This window comes from Narcine bancroftii, chromosome 13 (genome assembly GCF_036971445.1).
Source record: "Narcine bancroftii isolate sNarBan1 chromosome 13, sNarBan1.hap1, whole genome shotgun sequence".
Classification (NCBI taxonomy): domain Eukaryota; kingdom Metazoa; phylum Chordata; class Chondrichthyes; order Torpediniformes; family Narcinidae; genus Narcine; species Narcine bancroftii.
In genome coordinates this window covers 27748253-27768308 of record NC_091481.1, presented here as the reverse complement: position 1 = coordinate 27768308, position 20056 = coordinate 27748253, and the positions used below count along the sequence as shown (strand labels likewise).

General features: G+C 39.7%; 1 long non-coding RNA gene across 2 annotated transcripts in view; it reads right to left on the bottom strand.

Annotated features, from left to right (window-relative positions):
- The window catches only part of LOC138748203 (uncharacterized), a 46516-nt gene that overhangs the window by 19514 nt on the left and 6946 nt on the right, over positions 1 to 20056 (bottom strand). Inside the window, exon 3 of one of the 2 annotated variants that reach the window (XR_011347863.1) lies at positions 3742 to 3902. The exons of the other annotated variant lie outside the window; for it this stretch is intronic. This is a non-coding gene — a long non-coding RNA (uncharacterized lncRNA). The remainder of the gene's footprint in view (positions 1 to 3741; positions 3903 to 20056) is intronic. 2 annotated transcript variants of the gene reach the window in all.

Sequence of the window (20056 nt, the reverse complement as noted above, 5' to 3'; positions counted from 1 at the left end):
TATTCCTCACAGCAAACCTGAGTGTGTGCGCGCACACACACATCCATAGATACACACACACACACACACACACACACACACACACACACACACACACACACACACACTTCTTTTGTATTTCCAAGGTCCAGCAATGCTAGAGGTGCAGTGACACAAAACCTCCAATGAGTATACTAATTCACCCCATTTTATCCTCCCCACATTCCCATTATATGCCTCCCATACCCCCCAGATTCCACTATTACATATTTAGAACAAATTAAAGTAGGCAATTAACACACCAAACTTGTATCTTTGGGATGTGGGGGGAATCAGTTCTCCCAGGGGAACCCTGTGCGGTCAAAGGAAGAAAGCACAAGCTTCAGATGGAGAGCTTTCATGAAGTCTGTGAATTTCTCTTCTGTCCATTTGGTCAATTCAGATATTGGGGGATGTGGACATGTTTAATGGCATCCAGTGAATATAAAATAGAGCTGGATATTGTATCCAGAAATTTCCTCAACCATGCATGTATCTGGAATGATCTGCCAAATAAGACAGCAGAACAATAATCAAAAGCATTTGGACATATTTATGGATAAAAGGGGTTTTGACAGATATGAAGTGAGACACGAAAGTCTGCAGATATTGAGATTGTAATAAAAACACAGCCTTTCTTGTAACACCCATAGGACATAAAGATATGCTACTGATGTTTCGGGCCTGAGCTCTTCTTCAAGGTAATCTGTGGGGGGGGTCATCTACTGTATTGAGTTTTCCTGTTGTGGTCTCCTCTACATCAGAGAGCTGGACATAGACTGGGAGATTCTTTCGTTGAGCACTTTGACTCTGCCTGCGGAAATAGTGTGGATCTCCCAGTGGCCAGTTTACCAGTCCATTCTCTTACTGACATGTCTGTCCATGGTCTCATGCACTTCCAGACAGAGACCACCTGCAAATTGGAGGAACACCACCTCATCTTCCATTTTGGAGCCCTCCACCCAGGTGGCAATAACATCAAATTTTCTCCTTTTCCAGAGCCAAAATCAATTCTCACCTTTCCTCTAAACCTTTCCAATTAATACCTTTTGTCTGTTGGTCAGTCCTCCTCCTCCTCTAATTCTTCCCTCTTTCTCTCACCGGTCTTTATTCATATTGAAGAAAGGCTCAGGCCTGAAATGTCAGTACCTTTAATCTTTACCTCCAATTGATGCTTGTGAGACTTGCTGAGTTCCTCCAGCATTTCTGTGTATTTTTGGATGGATATGGACCGTGCAGGCAAATGGTATTAGCTCAGAAGACAATCTTGGTCAGCATTGATCCGAAGGGCCTGTTCTATGCTGCGAGAATCTATGGCATTCCTGGCTCTCTGAAGTCCTGGCATTGATTTAACACTGGGTGACTTTGAGGGGGATTTTCTTTTGCTTCTCTTTCTCTGACTGTAAGAGGTACTTCAGGAAATTTCTGGGAACGGCGAATCTGTGTAATATTGCACTGTTTTCATTACAAGACAATAAAGGAATCATGAATCTAGAACCTTGAATGGTGCCGATTCAAATTTATCACATCACACAACCGTGAGATGCATTTCTTGTGGGAGTGAAAGAATCACAAATAATTGGTAGTGCAAAAAAAATTGGACACAAACAAATGACTAAAGTAAACAAACTGACTGTACAATACAAAGAGAATAAAAAGAAAATCAATAAAGTGCACATGTTAAGAGTCCTTAAACGAGTCCCTGATTGAGTTTGTTATTGAGGAGTCTAATGGTGGAGGGGTTGCAGCTGTTCCTGAACCTGGTGGTGCGAATCTTGAGGTTCCTATACCTCTTTCCTGATGGCCCAGCAGCGAGCGGCATCAGCCGACATATTCACCCTGGGTGCCAAGGGGCTGTGTGTGGCTTCGGGGAATATTTACTTCAACAAATTTTATTGTCATTTTTATTAATTTTAATCCCATTAATTTCCTTCTTCATGGATTTTTCTTTTGCCCATTCATTAGGAAGCCAGTTGTTTGAATTCTGGATTCAGAGGATTTTACTGTATTCTTTTGGTTTTCATTTTATTTCAGAAGCTGCTAGGCCCACTTCTTCACCCTTGAAATTTATTTTATTCATTCCTTGAGGCTTTCCTCTCAGATATTGGCAACTTCCATTTACAAGGCTGTCCACCATAAGGCCCAAAGCCCCATTAATATTATGCTGTGGCATTTGAATTTCGTAGATACGTCTGCCATTATATATTGGACGCTAGATCCAAATTACGATGCTTAATGATGATCTGGCAGTGCAAGCATCCCTTTAAACTTCCACAGGCAGCAATACTATGAGTTGAGTTCCATGATAATCCAACTGCTTTACAAAGCATTCTGAGTTGCTTGCAGATGATGTCATCTGCCTAGCGGTCAATGCATCAGAGTGCATACATCAGCAATGATGTAACAAAACGTTGCTTAATACATCTGTTAATATTTGATGAGTGGGAAAGCATTGAGTGGCAATCTGACTACAGGCTGTTACCACACACATTGGCAGAAGCACAGACAGATTTTGGAAACACACCACTTCCTTTCTCTCAAAGGCTATGGAATCAGAGACACCTAAATGTCAGCGAAAATACATTTTTGTGTGTTTTAAAAGGTTACTGGGGCCTAAAGCTCATTATTTCTTTCTGGACATTATTCAGAATAGTGAATAATCGTCTGAAGAAGACATCCGGTAATCATTCCAAGGTTTAACTCCGTGAAATTTATTATGATCCCAAATTCCCTGAATTTTGATCCACTCTTGCTAGAAATAAAATTTCACAATTGGCTCTTCCACTATCCTGCTCTTTGATCGTTGTCCAAATGAACAGAGAGTCCAAGTGTTTAAAAATAGTCTATGTCCCTTTCGGCATATGTTTGTGCAATATGTCAAACTCCATGTTGAGGTACTTTGGAAAAAAAATGTACCCCTGTACAACAAATGCACTGATCAGGATTAAATAGTATTGTCTACTAGCTCAGTTGTACAAGACCAGTGGTTTTCAATTTTTTTTTCCATTCACATCCCACTTTAAGTAATCCCTATGCCATCAATGCTCGGTGATTAATAAGGGTTTATTTAAGGTTATGTGAGTGGGGGAATAAAAGGTTGAGAACCATTGCTCTTGACCCAATTGTTACTGAAATATTTTGCTTGAGAAAAATTGTCATTGGCCCATTTCCTTTGGAGTTAGGAAACCGTGCACATAATGAGTCCGTGAGGTACGATTAAAACAGAGGTTTCAAACTTTTTCTTTCCTGTCACATACCAGTTTAAGTAATCCCTTACACAGAGCACCTATGGAATAGGGATTGCTGAAGGTGGTATGTGAGGAGAAAAAAAAAGTTTGCTGATTGTCACTACCAAGACTTCTCCACTTCTCCAAGTTTTATCCTTCCAGTTACAACATGCTCTATTGCTAATCTTTTTGGTGGGATGAACATAGACATGGTACAAATGATGAAAGCTAGAATTAGCCATGGAGGGTGCATTTTGATGCTGTATCTGAAACTAGTTCAGTTCCAAAATGGTTCCTCTGGATGTTTCTGTCTAAACTGGTGCAAAGGGTCAAGTTAAGGAATGAGTGGCAAAAAATGACAGCGCTGGTCTACCTAACCTAACAATTTGTGGTGAAGCCATGAGTTCATGCCAGAGAGCAAAGGACTCACTAGAATTAATGAATTATAAAATAAATGAGTGATGCTATTTCTTTGTGACTCATTATTTTTTCTCACCATCACGGTTGGCATAGAAGTTAATGCCACGCCTTTACAGCGCCGGTGATCGGGACCAGACCAGGGTTCAAATCCCGCGCTGTTAGGAGTTTGTACGTTCTCCCTGTAATTGCGTGGGTTTTCTCTGGGGACTCCGGTTTCCTCCAACCATTCAAAAGGTTCTGGGGGTGTAATTTAACAGGGTGTAAATTGGGTTGCACAGACTCATAAACCGAAATGGCCTGTTACTGTACTGTATGTCTAAATTTAAATTTAAATCTGGGTTCATGTGGATTTGTAATATTTTAGCATATATCATGCAGTGAAAACTTGGTGGAACCCGTTTCCTGAGGCCCCTCAAAAAATCCAACAGAATGAAAATGAACATTTAATTCAAATAAGAAAGTGCCTATAATGAGTTCTGCATTACAACAAAATTAAATTGTAACATCTATCAAATACATTGGCAAGAATCTCCATTTGAAAAATGGCAGATTTCAGATTTATTGTCAGAATTATAGATACGACATCATGTACTATGCTGAGATTCTTTTCCTGTGGGTGAAGCAGAATTACCACTTATTTGATAGTTTAAAAAACTGTACACAGTGTATACATACAAACAAATAAAGATAACAAATGTAAATATAGAGAGAATTTTTTTAAAAAATCAATAAAGTGCACATCCCTGATCCCAAGCTGTGGAGAATGCTGGAGACCAGGTTCATTTGATATACTTGTTAGTTGTAATTAATTTATTGTTTGTTAGAGAGAGATGATGATACTATGTGTTTAACCCTTGTGTTCCAAATTGGTAGTTGAGAATGTTTAGTTGTGATTTATAGTTACCGTATATTTCGGCATATAAGACGACCCGAAGCACCCAAAAACAGGGATCGTCTAATAGGCCAGATACTAAAATGTGACCTTAAAATTTTACTCAAAATACCAATTGATTGGTTCCATAACCCACTCAGACCCAACCCTACAACAATTTTTTTTAGATACCGGTGTTATTATAAAGACATATTTATTGTAAAAAGAGCACATCTAAAATCCTTCAAAATCACTATCACCGTCTGAGGCAAAGAACTTGGCAAGCACATCCGGAGTCTCACTGTTTACATGGTCATCATACAGGTTCCAGACAGAATCTGATGAGTCAGCTTCCACTTTGTCATCATTTTCCCACAATAAGTCATTCTCCGTACCATTCATTGCACTTTTTGAAAGATTTTATTATGTCTCTACTTCACGTTATCCCATGCTTTGATCACAAAAATCACACAGCTCATCAGGTGATGCAGCAAGCATTGCCCTGCCTTTTTGTAAAGGACTTTTCAGCACTCATCATCCATTTATTCCATCTCCATTCTTCATTTATTCCATTCATTTATTCCATTCTTCATGCACATGATCTTTAAATGGCTTCATACTTTTTTTCATTTTGCTGGAGGCTCCGTGACAACACCCACCTTCTGGCCATGCCCAGTAGCTCAGTCAATGTGACACCAGCTCAGTCAACACACGTATTTTTGCGGGCCGCCTTATATACCCGATATATGATAAAAGCATGAAAGTCAGGCTGAAATTAGGGACCCGTCTTATCTGAAGGTCATCTTATATGTCAAAATATACGGTATCTGTGTATTATTCTGGGTTAATCTGTGTGTGTGTCCTTTGGTGAATCCCCCTGTGTATAAATAAAACCCACTACTTGTTGGTAACACGTGTCCAGCCTTGATTCTCATTATATTTTTTTTACCTAGACCTTGTGTGATTTTTTTTATTCTGAAGTGTCTCCCTAACTTCCGGCAGTGGCCTTTCACACAGGAACGACTAAAACTCCAAATATTAATAACTGTCCGCGAGTTTAGATAGATGACTGGAAGTAAGGTAAGTGGTGAGACTTGTGACGCCACTGTGTCGATGTTTGAATGTGATGTATAACATGCGTGAGACATACAGCGCCACCATGGCAACGTCGTCAGTCACATCCGATTCATTCACCCATTTTTCACAGATCGCTTGCAGTTCAGTTTAGACTGCAGGTGATCCGTGAAAATATCTAGGGGTCGAATGAGTCCCTCATTCCCGTTCCGATCATTTTACACAGACTGCTTTCTGAGAAATTGGGAATAATTTCCTGGGATGCAGTGGCTGTGTAAAAAACATATTTGAACCCATCAAGCCTATTCTTGAACGCAACTAGTGGTATCATCAGTAAATTTGTAGATGGTCATCACTTGATAACTTATTGTCTGTGTGTGATCATACAGATTCTATCACCAATGTGTATATGTATAGATTGTAGTGTAGGATGACTGTGATTGGCTGAGAGCGTAGCCACACCTACTGGCAGGCTTTAAAGGGTTGCTCCTAGCCAGACCAGGTCATTCTGGACTGGTTGACCTACATGTGATACACTCCAGTCTTCTAGTTAATAAAAGCCTTGGTTTGGATCAACAAGCCTTTGGTTCTTGCGATGTGCTCTACACTATGCAATTTTCTATGATTCACATGCTAAACATTCTCAAAGGTTGTGTAACAGTGAATCAATATTGAAATCTCAAAGGTTGTGTAACAGTGATTTCAATATTGAAATCAAGACACACACAACTGTTCGTACAAACTTTACTAGGCACACTGTGAGGAGAATTGGCAATAAGCAACAAAGGGCAGAACTCCTTCTCCACAAACCCCTGTCTGAATCAGCTGAACATATTGGACAGCTGTTGAATTAGTGCCCCATCTCTCATCTAGAAGTTACTTGTCTGCTGAGGATAGAATCAGGTATAGTTCTCTGACCTCTTTGGGGTTCACGTTTGGCCTGTACTTTGCGTCATTGTCAAAAACCACACGATTACATCCAACATGCAGAGACATAATTAACAGAAACATTTACTCATATTTGCCTCTGAATCTGTGATTATTTTCTTTATTATGACTTTATTCAGTTTCTGGATATTTTTAATAATGATCTTTCATCCCGTTCCTCTGTTTCCCCAGTGTCAGTTTGAGACTGGATGTGTTTTTTTTAAATAACTATAATTTTTTTTTAAACTTTATTTATCATTCAAAAAACAAATAATATATGACATATACAGCAATTAAACATGAACATTTTTATATATATATTACAAAAAGAGAAAAAAAAATAAAAAGAAGAAAAAAAAAGATTCCCCCCCTTCAGCCAACTCTCCTAAGGAGAGCCATAAAAAAAGAAAAAAGAAAGAATATAAAAAAAGTTAAATATACATATTAAAATCTAATCAATATTAATTGAAATGTAAATATTCTGAGTATAACAGCCATATTAATAAAAAAATTATAATTATCATGCAAAACATACATATTTTTCCATTATTAAAGAATATTATGCCATCTATTAATATCAATCATATTTGTATCTTTCCATGTATTAGCAATACATTTTTTCACTACGGATAAAGCTAAATATACAAAAGCAAGCTGAAACTTATCTAATCCCAAGCCTTTCAGAAGTTGCAAACTACCCAATAAAAATACTGTTGGATCTAAAACTATTTTAATCTTATACAGATATTCTAAAAACGATTGGATTTTCTTCCAAAAAGATTGTATATGTATACATGACCAAACAGCATGAAGAAAAGTTCCAACTGTATCACCACATCTAAAACACAAATCTGATTCATTAAAACCATATTTTTTTAATTTTTCAGGGGTCAAATATAATTGATGTAAAAAATTGTAATTAATCATTACATAATGTGCAATGATTCTGAAAGAAACATGGATAAGAAATAAGATGAACAGAAGACCTCAAGTAACCCCAGGACTGCTCCTCCATTCTACAAGTTCAGTTCTTACGTTAAATGGTTCCCCAATCCGTTGGTTCTCCTGGATACCACGAATCTATAATCTCAAGCTTTGAGTATCACAGGGTCAGAGAACTTTTACGTTTTCATAAATCTTTGAGTAGAAGAACTCCTGATCCTAATCTTAAATACTCAACACTTATTCTAACATGATGTGACCTAATTCTACACATTCCACAAAAACCATCTCTCCACATTCACCCCATTCAAAACTTTGTTTCAATAAAAACATGAATTAATGTTCTAAACTTCAGAGAATGAAGGTGCATTTTACTAAATCTTTCATCAGTTCATATCCTTCTCATCCCAGGCATCCATCTTGTGTATCTTTCTTCCCAAGGAAGACACCATCCTGAGGTTAGGATACCAAACTCCACTTAATATTATAACACAAATTCCCTATTTAAAAATGTAAATTTCCTTTCCTGTCCATTCCCCAGAAGTTGAGGCACAGATGGAGACTCAAGTAACTTGCAAAGTTGAATTGTAATTGTAACATTTGAAATTAGCCATTACCTTCATGACTGTACTTCTCATCTCAACCGATGTTTGCATAATTATGAGGTGGATGAGAGGTCTTAGTCAACAATTAGGTATATAAAACCTACCTGATGTCTTTTTCTCTCCTTGGAATCAATTGTGGCTGTGATCAGCTAAGCCAGACAGGCAAATGGCTGTTTTTACTCCCACATTGTTTTCATGGCTAATTTACACATTGGGCTGAGCTAGTAAGTATAGCCACTTTTTTTTAAATTAAAGGCATGCTAATTGGAAGAATCCCATCCCAACACATGCAGAGTGAAGCACTGTACAAAGATCTCAGAATAATAAGAAATTTAACAGCTTACATCTGGCAGCCTGCATGCTGAGTGTGGTATATTTCTCTTCTGTGATCCATGAAGTTAATTGAAACATACAATTTTTAAAAATTCCAAGAAGGCCTCAATATGGTGGCAATCAGAAGCAATGGGTAGAGATACCTGTCCAGTGTACTGTTCCTTTTCTATTATAGTTTTGGAAAATTGATCCCAGGCCGCGCACTCACTCACTCTCTCTCTCTCTCTCTCTCTCTCTCTCTCTCTCCCTCCCCCCCCCCTCCCCCCCCTCTCTCCTCTCTCGCTCTCTTTCATGCTGGAGGATAATTAATAATTCAAACAGCAAGGGCATTTTATTAGGTAAAAGAAAAGATTGTGGAGCCAAGGCAACATTCTTCTTTGTGGATTTTCCAATAAACAAATTTGCTGGTCAGTTCCAAAATAAACAATATTGCACGAACACTGAGTGCAGCTGGGCACAGGATATATACGTTTTATTTCTTCTTTAAAAATTAAAATTAATAATAAGAAAAAATGATCCATTTGGGAATTTTGTGATCCATCCAGTTGGGTTGTTGGACTGTCCTCTCTATTAGGTCCACTCTCATCACAGTTCCTCCCTGACCCTGTTGCTGAACTGGATGTTCTAGCTCCACAAGGTTAGTGGTGCAACTTCCCAAGTCTCTATATTTGCTTCCATTCACCAAGCCTCTCCAGTTGTCTTCTTGAGATGGCACTTGTTTTCCCAGTTCAGAACATTTTTTTCCTTCATGATCCCATAGGATCTGGGGATCTCCATCATCATTATCTTTTATCACACCTGTTATGGATCTGTTGTGTGCTGCACCCCTCATGAAATTTCCTTCTGGTTAGCGGTGACAGGTTTGCAGTACCACTGTGATGGCAGTGAGCAAGATTTCTTTTGGCTACCTCAGATTTAATACCTAGAGTTATCCATCATGTCTTTGCACTGCAGCTTCCAGCAGTCTTTCTGCGCTTGCGGATAAAGTTCTCAGGCATCTGCACAGGACTGGACTTTGGACTGGGCCAGAATGCTCAATGACAGGGCTATCTGTGATGACTCGGTCTTCTCTGGCAGCTCCCTGGCCAACTTCACCATTTTCCTGCCTTTCCAATCCTTTATGACAAGTGAAAGGATGATACCAAGCAATCAAGCTGCAGTGTCGGAGAATCTTTCCAAATTATGCTGTGGCCCATTTTACATGAACTGCATCCTGAAGATGTTATATCTGGCAAATTCTCCTCTCAACTTGTTAATTAATGGTTATTTTTTCAATAAATTGTCCACCAATAAAAGCAATCAACCACACCATGTACATTTTCCAATGTGGCTAAACTTTGGCCAGGGTTTGGGACTTGACAAAGCTGAATTGTTTGTCTTTCATTTCTGTACATGGTCTGACCTCCCTATTCACCCCAACTTCTAGAAACTTCCTCTTGCTCTGCAGAGACAGCCATTTGCTTCCAGAAAAGACGGGTGAATAGCTTTGACCTTGGAAGCTTGCGGGAAAAGGATATTTTCCTTGCTGCAGTGGATAAATGTCTGGTCCAAGAGCAGGTTCAACCTCAAGGCATGTCTCTTTCCATTCTGTCCCACTCCCATCTGCTTCAAACGATGTATTGTCCCATCGAGGATGGCAACCTCCTCATGGCCTAAATCAACAGCTGACAGATTGGAAAATGGCTCATGGAAGGGATTTTCTTGATTTGTTGACTTCAATTTCTGTTCTTGCATTTGCTCATCAGGGACTCTCATCTTCTGATCATGATCCAACTCTTCCTCTTTGCCTGCTTCTTCTCCAAAGACCCAGTGTGTCAGTTGCTGTGGCCGGCTCCTGACTGAGGCCTTCAAGTGCAAGAAGTGCTTGTTGAAATTTGTTCTGTCCTGTCTTATTTCTGAAAGGCATTCCTCTCTAATGATAATGAATAGATGGCATGTTGAAACACGTAGAACAAGCAATCCATGCCAGAGTTCACTCTTTACATCCAACACATTGAATATTTTTGTTCAACTCACACCTGGTAAAATATCTGACTTCGTATAAAAGTGGCTCCTCCTCAGAACTCCATCATTGTCAAAGCAATTTATCGACTTGCCATCGATTTCTCATTACCTACCAAAGTGGATAGACAAGGCCTTTTCTCTCTACATCAATCCTTCTTTCTCCTTCAGAGCCAGTGGAAGCTGCCTTCTTGTTGGCAGATGCTGGGCTTCTGGAAGAGGCAACCGTACTACAAGGCCTGTTATAAATGCCTTTTCCTGTGAAGTTATGATTCAATTTGTGTACAAGATAACAAAAACCAGGCCACTCATGTTTATCAACCAGTGTCACTAGTATCCACACTGATGAGTGTGTTGAGAGGCCGGAGTTGAATCAGCTCCTGTCTGAGTAGCTACATGGACCTTTCTTTCTTCATAATGGGTTCAGGAAATGAGATAATGACTCCCAGGAATTTAAATTTGCTCACCTTCTCCACCTCTGATCCCAATGATCATTGGATAGTACACCTCTGGTTTTCTTTTCTATAATCAGCTCCATGGTCTTGGTGACATTGAGTGTGAGGTTGTGTTAGTACATCATTCAGTCAAGTTTTCAATCTCCCTCCTTCTTATACAGTCTACGCTGCTGGTTATGTACGGTGTTACTGTCATACTAATCCATACAGTCATTGGTGTAGATTGAGCAGTGCTGATGGAGATTGCGGAGGGGATGTTCTTGCCATTCTGCAGTGATTGTGATCTGGAGGTGAGGAAATCCACGATCCAATTGCACAGTTGCGATTTCAGGCTCAGGTCTTGGAGTTTGCTCATCAGTTTTAAGACAATGATTGTGTCACATGCTGAACTGTAGTTAATAAAATGCATCTGGATGTAGGCATCATTGCTGTCCAGGTGTAGAGCCAGTAAGATGGCATGTGCTGTAGATCTTTTTCTGTTATCTTGTACACAAATTGAATCATAACTTCACAGGAAAAGGCATTTCTAACAGGCCTTGTATCATGGTTGCCTCTTCCAGAAGCCCAGCATCCGCCAACAAGTCATATAACTCCACTTTCTACAATCAATCCATTATACTATGGCTCAGACATTCACTTTGTTCAGATTGCTATGGAATATTTCAACACAATAATGTGCTGTTACTTGCACCATACAATTTCATGCAGTGTTCTCCTTATAAATGAATATCTAAATGAATGTACAGTATTAAAATGATACTGAATCAAGTGCTCAAAGATGAAGAGAAAGTCTGAAATAAAATTAATTTGGGCCTTTCCTCACCATGCCCTGTTCCCCTTGTTGTCTCCTCACCTCCCTGCATCTCAACGCGATGCTGTGTCTGTTGGGAATTAGCCATTTGGAAATCACATCGGCAAAATGTGTGCACGGGCAAAGTGAAAAGCAATGAAGTGGTTAACCTGCGACGCAAACCACGAAAAGAAATGTAAGTTTATGACACACAGTCTGGTTAGTATGAGGGCTCTGATGCTGGAAGGACAATCAGGAGCATTCCATTGACACTTCACGTTCACTTTATTTTGCCAGATATTCTGCCGGCTAAACAGTGTTCCTAAAACAGAGAGAGCAGTTGGCGCAGATCTTTCAACAGTACAGCTCTGGAACTGTCACTATGGCCTATGATTGCCTGTGCAGAAAATTTAACTAACCTTAGACTCTGCCTGCTTGCAGACCTGAAAGCCCCATTTACACATTGCTTCCACCAATACTCCTGGCAAACTGTTCCAAGCACCTTCCACTCTCTGTTTCTGATCATCTCCCTATCAATGCCTCACATAATTTCTCAAATATCTATCAAGTCCTTCTGAGCGATGTTCATGGGACTTGCAGACACATTTCCAATATGTCCTTGTAGCGTAGATAAAAGCCACACTCAACTGGAGGGAGAACTAACGCTTTTATTAGCTTACAACATAGGTAGGGTTCATCAACAAGCTTCAGAGTTTAGGCGGGAAACTGGGGTTATATACGGGTTCCCGGGGGAGGAGCTGGGAGGCGGGACCAGTCGTCAGTGCAGGACACTTCTAGTGAATACCAGTTTACTACAGTCCTGAAATATGGCGTGGATAGAGTTCTGGAGCTATTAACATCAAGTAAGTTAACGCTTCGTAAAGTATGACTTATTTAGTCAAGTCAAGTTTATTGCGATCTGATAACACAAGTCCAACTTGACTAAACAGCGTTCACCAGTCCTCGGTGCAAACCACACAGATGTAACACACATACAAACAAAAAAAATACACATGTAGGGAAAGTATTCATGTATCCGAATAAATAAATATTGTTTCATTAATATGAGAGTCTCGGATGATTAGTGTGATGGTCGCTCAGTATTCCCACTGCTCGGGGAAGATGTTCTTCACCCTCATGAGGAATAGTAATTTTATTCATGTTATTAAGATCATAAAGTAGAGAATTGATTAAAAAAGAATTTTAAAGGATCAAAATCATTGTGTGAAGTTTTAAAAGATGTTCGACGAGGAGCTACATTGAAGGTTTGTTGATTTTTAAAAAAAACGGCTTCAAAGAGAACATAAATATAAAGAAAGGAAATCAGCTAAAGTACAGTAAATGAAGCTTTGGTTAATACATTATTTAAGGACTGAAAGGATATTCTACTCATTAGGCTGAACTTTATACCCTTTGCTCTTCACAGAGTATGTTTTGACAAATGACCAAAACATAAGGAAGAATGTGCAATTTACAGACAACAGCATGAAAATTCAAGAGGCTCTAAGTTGATTGCACAGATTGCAGTGATGGATATCAGTGAAGATTTAATTCAAAGTTTAGTCTAAATAATAGTCTCCATGCATCTGATTAATGGAAGGATTCAAATCCATGGAGTATTAAAGATCAGAGGTATTAACTCTATTTAGACAGAAGCATGAAAGTTTCCAGCAGTTTCAGTTTTGATTTCAGATTTCCAGCAAGTGCTTTTTGAAATATGATGCTGAGTTTTATGTGAAAGGTAAAGAGAGGAAAGGCAATACTGTGGCGAAACACACCACTCCATTATCGAACCGACGTCCGTAGGTGTGGATCCTTGGGAGTTCCCGGTGGCATAAAGGACTCTGGGAGGTGCGTGACTTCCGGCGTCAGGTGATGGTGACAGCGCGCCAATTGCATGTATTTAAACTCCTGCAAAGGTTCCATCAAACAGTTCCGTTGGTTCAGCTCACAGACGACTCCTGTTGTGCTCAGTTAACTGCACCACACGCTACAATACAATTATTGTCAACTATTCTAATTTATCAATCATTACTTATGGCACATCTAGACCAAGACGTCTTCACTTTAAATAAATGTTTAGATTGGATTGCTTCATCCCATTAATGATGTTAACCAGGTCAAGCAGCAGCTTTTTTCACAAAGAAGAATATTTCCCATTTCATAACAACTTTTACAAGGAAGCACTCTTTTGAAGCAACCAATGAGCATACATCAAATATGATTATAATCAAATAATCTAATTTGCAATTTGATGTTGAAAGTCACAGTGGATCTTGACAGAGTAGAAATAAATATTTATACTAGCTAGTGAATGGTTTACTGGCTAAGAAATTATAAATATCTCAATCTTGATTACGCAGCATTCACATGCAGTGTGCATCCATCCAAATGCTACAATTAAAGGTAATTTGGAAGTTGGGCAAAGGCTGAAAGGATTTGCATTAGAACTGGTTGAGGTGATACAGTTTTTTTAAAACCTTATCTGAATACATTGACATTGCGTGTGAAGTTTAGTGCTGGAAATATCATATTAAGATTCAAATCAGTGTTTTCTCTCACCGCACAAAATGCTTGGCAAGCAGATGTTTGCAATTTAAATTAATTTGCACTGTCTAAATATTCTGTCAAAGCTTTCTGACATGTTTAATTTAATGACTTACATCTGGTTCAGGACTTCACAACATAAATGTAAACAACAACAAGGACTTTATAAATGGGACTGAGATTTTACTTGGTTTCTGTTTCTCCTGAAGGTATCGAGAGTAGTAGTTATTTAATTATGTATATTTAAGAATCATTATCATTCATACCCACAATAATGAACCACTATTTATTTAACAACAAATGTATGTAATCAAAACTAGCCATTCAACTTGTCAGGTTTGTTACTTTCACAGCTCAGTTGAATGACTTGTCTAATCAAGAACTCAATTTATTTTGTACAGCGGGTATCGTTCTGAGTAAGTGCATTTGACAGGTAGTCCCACCCAGTGAAACTGCACACAAGAAAATTGAGAGCAAGTTTAAGCAAAATTTCCATCTATTTAAACAAATCCAAGCATACTGCATGTATGCACAACTAAATTCCCCTATATCCTGTCAAAAAGTAATTTCTGAGGCGAGAAAACTGTCCTCCAAGTTTTGAAATTACAGCAAAGTTGCCCCTCTTCCACTTACCCAAGAATATCAGGTGAATCTGCAAGACAGTTTAATCTAAAAGCTGCAAGGCTTATCATTGAAAAGTCTAATCCTACACTTCTTCAACCACTGAAGAACAATCAGAGCCCATTGCCTAACATATATTTAGCCTTGTAACCTTCTATACTGAACCATACAATATAAAACGTTTACTTGAAGTGATTAACACATTTCTACACAACCCCTTTGCCAAGTATCACAAATTGATACCCAGCCCTTTATAATAGGATATGCATCTTGATAAGTATTCCATTAGTCAAGCGAAATTGATTTTTCCGTTTTCCTGCTAAATGATTTTTTTATTCAGTGGAGACTCTTTCAGTCAGAATATTGTATAACAAATGTTACAATTTTTCTCCTCAGTATTATCAATTCTTGATCAAAGGAGATATTCAAAAACTCTGAAGTTTGCTCTCCCAGGTGGAATGCAGTAACCTCACAAAGATTTTATTTAAAAAAAAAACATGCTGAAAGTTGGTGGATTTCATCAAGGAAAGAGAGAGATAAAGATGGAGAAGTTTAGGGAAATAATTGCAAGTGAAGGAAAGGCCTCCAATAATGTTATGAAAAAGAGTACAGACATGCAGGAGACCAGCATTGTTAAAGGGGTACAGACAGTCAGGAGTCAGCATTGTTACAGGAGTAGACATGTAGGGGTCCAACATTGTTAGAGGAGTACAGACATGCAAGGGTCCAGCAATGTTAGAGGAGTACAGACATGCAGGAATCCAGCATTGTTAGAGGGGTACAGACATACTGGAGTCCAGCATTGTTAGAGGGGTACATACATGCAGGGGTCCAGCATTGTTAGAGGGAGATGGTAGGTCAAAAATCACCAGTCTGAAAGTTAACTTGTGCCGCTGAGTGCTTGTCTTTAGGCTCCTGTACCTTTTTCCCGATGGTAGCCGAGTGAAGAGGACACGGCCTGGGTGGTGGGGGGGGGTCCTTGAGGATATAGGGTGTTTTCTTAAGATACCGCCTCTTGTAGATGTCCTCGATGGAGTGAAGTCTGGTGCCTGTGATGGTGCTGGCCAAGTTCACAATTCTCTGTAATTGTTTCTTGTCCTGTGCATTGCCACCTCCATATCAGACAGTGATGCAACTAATCAGAATGCTCTCGTTACACCTGTTGAAATTTACAAGGGTCTTTGGTAACTTGACAAATCTGCTCAAACTGCCTTTTCATGATTGCATCAACATGGAGACCCCAGGAAAATAATATCAGCTAGCAATGAAAGTTAGGCAGTCAATAGTTTGGGGAGAATGTAATCTAAGAAGCTAACATCAATAAATGAGTTAACATCCAGTGAATGGCATGAGCATCTGTTGTGTTTGGAAGAATATCAGGTTCAGTGCGTTTGGAGAGAAGAGTCTGGACACAAGTTACAATCACAGGTAACTTTAGTGAACACACAGGAGACAAACAGGGGAGAATGTCAAATGGTTCCCAATTACTCTATTACTAAACAGCTATACAGACATTCACATCGGGCTCAGGTTGGAATCCGATATCAGTGGCCACCTATACTCTACACTCTCATACACTTTACAGACAGGGACTACTACACACACTCCCAGTTCCCTGCAAGCAATGATCCATCACAGTACTATGGCTCAGCTTCAGTGTAGTGCACACCTTACCCGCGACATGTCCACAGTAGCAACCTGGTGTGGAGTGATGTCCAGGGCTTGGACCACGAGGTAGAGAGAAAAAGTGTGTTATTCATTGATGTCTTATATAGTTTTGATCAGGGCGTCTACCCAATAATGATCCTAGGTGATTTAAATTAGCTAACAGCAAGGCATGTATTAATAGGTGGCCGGAGTCCAACCTTGATTGACAGGTGATGTGACTTCTGAATACGTTTCGGACAGCGAGGACATGTGGCCACCCAGAATCCACAATATTCCAGATAGGCAGGGAGGCCACGTGTCTCTCCACCATCCACATATTTCTTTTCTTTGGCTTGGCTTCGCGGACGAAGATTTATGGAGGGGTAATGTCCACGTCAGCTGCAGGCTCGTTTGTGGCTGACAAGTCCGATGCGGGACAGGCAGACACGGTTGCAGCGGCTGCAGGGGAAAATTGGTGGGTTGGGGTTGGGTGTTGGGTTTTTCCTCCTTTGCCTTTTGTCAGTGAGGTGGGCTCTGCGGTCTTCTTCAAAGGAGGTTGCTGCCCGCCAAACTGTGAGGCGCCAAGATGCACGGTTTGAGGTGATATCAGCCCACTGGCGGTGGTCAATGTGGCAGGCACCAAGAGATTTCTTTAGGCAGTCCTTGTACCTTTTCTTTGGTGCACCTCTGTCACGGTGGCCAGTGGAGAGCTCGCCATATAACATGATCTTGGGAAGGCGATGGTCCTCCATTCTGGAGACGTGACCTACCCAGCGCAGTTGGATCTTCAGCAGCGTGGATTTGATGCTGTCGGCCTCTGCCATCTCGAGTACTTCGATGTTAGGGATGAAGTCGCTCCAATGAATGTTGAGGATAGAGCGGAGACAACGCTGGTGTAAGTGTTTTAGGAGCCATAGGTGATGCCGAGAGGACCCATGATTCGGAGCCGAACAGGAGTGTGGGTATGACAACGGCTCTGTATACGCTAATCTTTGTGAGGTTTTTCAGTTGGTTGTTTTTCCAGACTCTTTTGTGTAGTCTTCCAAAGGCACTATTTGCCTTGGCGAGTCTGTTGTCTATCTCGTTGTCGATCCTTGCATCTGTTGTATATATCAGCATCAGAAAACACTGGGTTCAGTGGACAACAGAAGAAACAGCAGAAGCAAATAAGTGAATAGAATCAATCACAAAGCCAAAGAATTCTCTAAGTTCCTCACGTGTTCAACTTGAGAATGAAGGAGGCACAGGGGATTGAAGGTATTTTTTTGCAATCTTGAATAATCATTGAGTAGATTTCTGTTTTAATAATGGAACACAGCACATCAATACTTGGTGGTCCAAGGAGAGCTGCTAATAGCTGGTTAAACTTGGTGACTGCAAAGACATTCAAATTTACCATTATTTGACTACAAGTGGGAAAAGGGTGAGGAATTTCATGGGTAATATCTGGAAAGGGTTGGAGCCACGAATTAATGGGGTGAAAGGACACGGTATTTGAGAGACTATGTTTCAATAGATGAGCAATTGTAGAAATAGCACCATAAACAGGTGAAAGACTAAAATTCTGGGCATGTGAAAGATATTTGAGATCGATGTTTATCCGTAATATAGATGCTAACAGAAATAGAAATATGTAGGGGAAGGAAGATTTGAACCAAGGCAGCTCAGTCCATTTACTGGAAAGAGAATCAGCAAAGGAGACTTTTTTTTGTCTTTTTCAAAAATGTTGCAATTTCATATCCAAAAATACAGAGTACATAAAGATGTGTTCAAAATCAAAACACTTAAATCATATAATTTGCTCCAAAGTTTTAATCAGATTTTACTGTGTTGATATTTTATTATTTTTATCAGATTTTTAAAAAATCTAAACGCACTACCAAGAAAAGCTGTTTGGCCAAACAAAAAGGAAGACAAGAATTTTTATCAGTGATAAATTACCTCATTAGTCAACACTTTATATCAAATTAAAGATTATAAAAGTAATTCAAAAAGGGTCCCCACAGTGTTTGAAAATTTACATTCAGATCAGAAGTTGAGCATCTAATCTTCTCCAAACATCACATGAGCGTGATTAGGCAGGATAAAAGGCCACTTAATTATAAGTGCAGGAAAGACTGAGGAGTGAATTACAGTGAAAGGCAACTGTATCAGGAGGGGAAGCAAGGAAGAATGAGATATTATTTGGAGGCAATGTGACAGGGATTGGAGTAGGACAGATAAAAGTTCATGATGATGTCATTTCCTTCTGCCAAGACCAGGTTGTCAGTGTGATTGCCTGCATGGAGTTCACTCACGTGAAACCAGAGAGGGGTGTTGATGAACTCTTTAATGGCAGGCCCCAAGAAGCTCTTTGTGCTGCCTGCTGCAAGTCAGCACCACTGTCCAGAGGAAAAGAAGGAAGGAAGGACCTTTCACGTTGGAAAAACACATGACAAAGGGAAAGGGAAGGACGAGGTATCCCCAAAGAAAGCCTTCATATGAAGAGGGGAGAAACTGTCATTGCAAGGACAAGAAATGATGTTCTTATGGAGTTTCCCATAACCGGCTCTGCATTGGTCAGACTTTCAGACCAGGCATCCTGATTCACATAATAACCCTATCCACTAAACAGATCCATATGTACATTCACTTCCTCCTCTGCATTTGCATTAATACTGGCTAGTACACGTCAATAAAGGAATCCATGACTCATTTGTTGCATTAGCTCACTGGTAAGACATGATCCCTATAAAATAAAGTGATGTCGCCTCGAAACAAAAGCTCTTTCTCCTTGCTTCTAGTCATTTCTGTGGCGTATTCATTGTTTCAACAGTTGAACCCTTCATATCTCTGGTTAATGCAGTTTTATGAGTGCGACCAAAGTCATCTCAGCAACTAAGGATAATGTGAGTAGGTAAATAGGATCTGATTGGCATTCAAGGATATGGGGGGATGCTCAGAGAAACTCATCCAATTGGGTCACATCTCAGTCTTTAATGAAAAGCACCTTAGAAGGTGGTTAAGGGTATTTTAGATTAATCTAAATCCATTGGACAATGTACAATAAACAGACCTGTTTGAAATTGTATAGTATCTGCACCATTCAGCCAAGTTTTCAATCTCCATCTTGTATCTGGTGAACGACCTCATATTTCTGAATTTAAAATGTAGCTTGTTCATGCTTGGCATTTCGCTGCTGCCCCGATCATCAAACAGTTGCCTGGACAAGTGTCATTCATCTCTTCATGTAGTAGTCAGATGCTCAGCCAGATCATGACAGGTGCATTTCCATTTTTGCAGAGCAAAGGTGCTCAGCGAAGTGATCTCCCAATCTGTGTCCAGTCTCTCAGATGTAGAGAAGGCCACAACTCGAGCACTGGATGCAGTAAATGACCCCTGCAGATTCACAAGTGAAGTGTTGTTTCATTTGGAAGAAATGTTTGGGCCCCGAATGGGTGGTAAGGGAGGAAGTCAAGTCAACTTTATTTATTGTTCATACCATGTTCACACGGTAGGACAAGATAGCATTTCTCCAGGAACATATTTACACAGATACAAGTTCAGAACGTAATTAACACATTAAAATATTAAGGTAT